Here is a 4,694-nt window from a genome sequence, read left to right as displayed (position 1 = left end):
GCCTTTCATCATCACTTAACGGGGACTTCACCATCAAATCTTTTCATTTCCTTTGCATTTATTTTTGCTTTTTCCTTTTCTTTTCTTTTCAAAGGTGCCCTGGCGGATTTTCAAACGATGAGTAATATCAACTTCATAGCTAATCAATTCAGAAATGCATCTAAACAATTTTCTAGCATCAGTATATGCGCATCACTTGCCAATTAATTAGAAAGTTTCTTAACAGAGATATTGCAAAGAACGGAAGTCGGGACTTTCGGCTTTTGTAATGAGGTCTGGTGGGGTGCTTAGAAAAGTTAGGGCTTGAAAGTGGATTTCAAAAGTGATTTAAATGATCTGAGATCGCATTGTTGCGCCAATCCTATTTTAGGGTTAAATCAGAATTTGCCCCAGTTTATGCTCAATTGAGGCTTTTTCTCTTTCATTTTCTTTTTTCTTTTGATTTTTCGGCCTTCTGCCATTCTTTTGAACTTTCACAAAATTTATCCCAATTTATTTTTGAACTGAGGTTCTCTTTTCTTCTTTGGTCTTTTGATTTTGTTGCATTATCACTTTTTACTTCTTGAAACTTTTTCCTTTTCAACTCAAACTTGCCCCAGTGTGGGGTTTGCGATTCTCAGGGGTTGCCAAATGAAATATTTTATTCTGAAGGTTCAAAAGGGATAACTAGGGATAGAATGTTTGATTGAAAAAGAAGAGGGCCTGACTTTTATTCCGTTCCTTACAATAATTCTGAGAGGAAACTTTCATTAATGCGAAATTTCTTGCATGTATCTGAATTAACTGACTGAGGAAAACCCTTGTTCATCAATATCTGTGAAACATAGGCGATCCGTGCGGAAAAAAAACCCTTCCTTTTTCTTTTCTCTTTCTCTCTTTTCCTTTTTTCAAAATTGAAACCCAGATAGAATCAAATTTCTCCAATTTGTGATTCCCTCTTTTCTTTTAATTTTAGCATTTTTGTTTTTCTCCTTTTTGGAAAATTCTCCAATCTCCCTTCCCAATGTGGGGTGCGATCGTAAGTGCTTTTGAAAAGAACCACCAATTTTAGCTCAAATGAGGATGCAAGGGATAAATGGTGTTTAGGTTGTAAAAACGATGGCCAAAGTATCATTCTTACACCTCATGACAACCAAAGTAACGAAATGGTCATTAAGAATCCATTCCCCTTTTTGATATTTGAAAATTTTCCAATGTAGGGTAGTGATCATCAAGGCACTTTTTTGAAACGAAATTATTCTTGTAAAGGCTCAAATGGGAGAGCAAATGATAAAATCTGTATGGGCAGAGAAACGAACACTCGAAGTATCATTCCAAATCTTCAAAACAAACAAGAATAATGCACATTTTTGCTTTCACTTAGATGTGATTGAACCGGATTAGACACCGTGAACATTTTCAAACAAAAGTTGCCCCAATTTATCAATCAATGTGACTGATTTTTATTTTGGGGTTAATAGAAGTGGGCAAAATATCAATTGTACAGTGAAAGAGAAAGAGGTATTGCATTGAGTCTTTTGAGTGACCTCTTTTAATTTTGAGCACTCTTATTGTATAACTCGAATCACCAAACTAGCGTATGTGCAGTTTTTAGAAAGCATACACTTGTGAATTCTCAGGCCAGAGGTTGAAAAATCTCAATTCGGTCTTATTTCTTAAAATTCATCATGAAATCCCTCAAATAGCCAAAAAAGAATGAAATATACATGATTATATACAAAACAACAATTGTATAAATAAAAAAAAAACTTTATTGCTGAAAAAGTTTGAAACAAAATTTCTACAAATTTCTACACACTTGTTTGCCTCCTTTTCGGAACAGAACTTTTCTTTTCTTTGAAAAATAATGATGAAGACTCTTAGAGGCTTTAGCCTAGCGCTTCCAAATAGATCCTTCATGTTTTCATTGCAGGGTCTGCCCAAGAATCATGTATTACCTTTCAAACTTTATCGGATCAAAATTGTTATCAGATATAGAAAAATATTTCCACCTTATTGAAACATTTTTATGAATGCAGGGGAAGGGGAAAAATTAAAAGGAAAAATACCCCGAGTCAGTAAGTAAGAATAAAAAATTGGTATGCATGTCCTATGGGGGAGCCCTTTTATGCCAAGGGTAGGCCTAGCATGAAAATGCAATCCTATAGGGTAGGCACTATACCATACCTGAGGGGTCCGATCAACTTATTGACATTTGATTGGAAAGTAATTTGGAAATTTTGGACCAATTGAACAGCGGGAGATCTCCAACAAAATGAGGACAAATCCGAATGAATGATTGGTTTTGGTTGGCACAAGAATTTATACAAATTAATTTAACTTTGACGAGCTTGTTATTGAAGAAATTTGAAATTTCCTAACACAGATCAAAACCCTAATTCATCCAAATCAAATAAATGCAATGGGTGATTTTCTTAAAAACAACTAGGTTTCTCAATTTGAAATTTGACATTAAAACCCTAATTAGTCGACTGGGTTGGATGAAATTGATGATTTATTCAAAAATTGACCGGATCACCTTAAAAAGGGTAAAATGGTCAAATGCATTGAATAAAATTTGATTTATTCAAAATTGAATGGATAACCCTAAAATGAATTGAACTAATCAAATGAATTGAATGAAATCAATTGATCAAACAGATCGAGTGAAATGGTTATTTATTCAAAATCGACCGAATTGCCCTAAAACTAGGCAAATTGGTCAAATGGATCGGACGAAATTGATGGTTTATTCAAAATCGATAAGATTGCCCCAAGAATGGGTAAACTAATCAAATGAATTGAATGAAATTAGTGATCTATTCAAAATCGACTAGATTGCCCTAAAATGGGCAAGCTTGTCAAATGAATTCAAAATCGACTAGGTTGCCCTAAAAATGAACAAATTGATAAAATGGATTGGATGAAATTGATGAATAAAATGGTCCAATGGATTGAATAGAATTGATGATTTATTTAAAAATCAACCTATCCATTGGTAGTTTCAAAAATTTATTGCGATGCATTAGTCTATGAGCCTTCTAATATCAGATTTTGACCTCAATTTATTTATCGTCTCAACAGTGAGGAAATATTGGTGAATTTCTTTAAGTTAATGTCCTCTAAGCAAGGGAATTTTACCAAATATGTAAAAATGGCCAAAAAGTGATTATTAGACGCTCATATTCCAAAGATCGCTCTATGAAAATGATCGGATCCTACCTTATCTTGTACACTACCCCTTTGGATGGTACAAAATGTAAACGTGCAAGTCTCCTTGGATTAAGTATCCGAGACACAAGGTGGCTTATTCCTAAAACGGGATCCCCTAAATGGCATTCCCCTTCTAGGGTTTATGCATGATGTCATTTTATCAAAGCGCATAACTATGCAATACACAAATGAAACGTGACCTAAAAGGAACCCCTTTTTGTATGCCGGTGTAGACACCAAATTTTTGGTGTTTTATTATTTATTTTTTTTACTATTCGTTTTTCATTTGTTCTATTTTTATTTGTCACAATTAGTTTTATTTACTTTTAGTTTTAGTTATTTTAGCCATTTTAGCGTAGAGTTTCTCAAAGGAAAAAGAAAAGTGTTAAAAAAATATGTGTTAGTTGTTTTGGATTTAGTTTCATTATTTAAAATGAAAAGAAAAAATTGAAAAATTGAAAATTGAAAAAAGAAAAAAGAAAAAAAAGATGAAAATGGAAAATGAAAAAAAAGGAAATTGGATTTGTATTTTGTTGTTTCTGATGTTAATTAAATTGTTTTTGTTTTTAATTTTTATTATTTTCAATTTTGTTATTTAAGTTTAAAAATAAAAATAAAAATAAAAATGGTACGCGACCTGCAAGCTGCGTTTTCGCAGCTTGCAAGGAAGGGCTTCGGGCAGCCCTTGGCTGCAAATACAGAAGAAGTGGCTGGGTGTTTAGGGTTGGTTTTGGCTCCCATATAAGAGAAAAAGAAAGGCAGCCGCAAGGGAGAGTTTTGGGGGTAGAGTTGACGGCTGTAGGAAAAAGCTACGGGAGGTTTTTGAGGTGGGTGGCTGGAAAACAAGAACCGAGAGTTGGGATAGAGGACAGAGAGCAATAGAGAGAGACGAGGAGACTGGACGGCTGAGGTTGGGAAGAAAGAAACGGAGCCAGGGGGAGGAAAAAGAGTGTGCGTGAGATGGCAAAAGGAAAGCCGAGAAGGAGAGCTTGGGGCTGGGGTTGTAAGAATCTGGGCAGAGGGTTAGGAGAACAAAAGAGGGCAGCGGCTGGTTTTGAGAGAAAGGGGAGCTCGGTTTGAGCGAGAGTAAGAGGAGGGGAACCACTGTGAGAGATATAAAAAAGAGATGACGGTTGAAAGGCTAGAAAAAAGAAACAACGAGAGAGTGAGAGGGAGAAATTGGGAGAGTTTCGGCAGGGAGCAAAACCGAACAAAAGAGAAGAAAGGGCTGCGAAAGGAAAGATTGGAGCCAGTAGCAGCTACGGAGTGGAGAAGAAACCCAACGCCGCCATCATCGCCTTCAAGCATCACTGAAAAGCACGGATTTTTGCAGCAAGTGACCCGCTGTTGATCCTCCCTCTTTATTTGGGTAAAATTTCTCCTCTCCTGCTGATGTTTATGCTTCTTGCTTCGTTTGTCCGTTGTTGATGTTTGTCCGCTATGATTTCTGTTTTGGTGGATGAGGCATCGATCAGTCCCAAACCGTTTGAAGCCTGTGAATG

The sequence above is a fragment of the Coffea arabica genome, chromosome 3e (genome assembly GCF_036785885.1).
Source record: "Coffea arabica cultivar ET-39 chromosome 3e, Coffea Arabica ET-39 HiFi, whole genome shotgun sequence".
Lineage (NCBI taxonomy): Eukaryota > Viridiplantae > Streptophyta > Magnoliopsida > Gentianales > Rubiaceae > Coffea > Coffea arabica.
The sequence above is the reverse complement of the archived record's forward strand: the minus strand, read 5'-3'. Positions refer to the sequence as shown.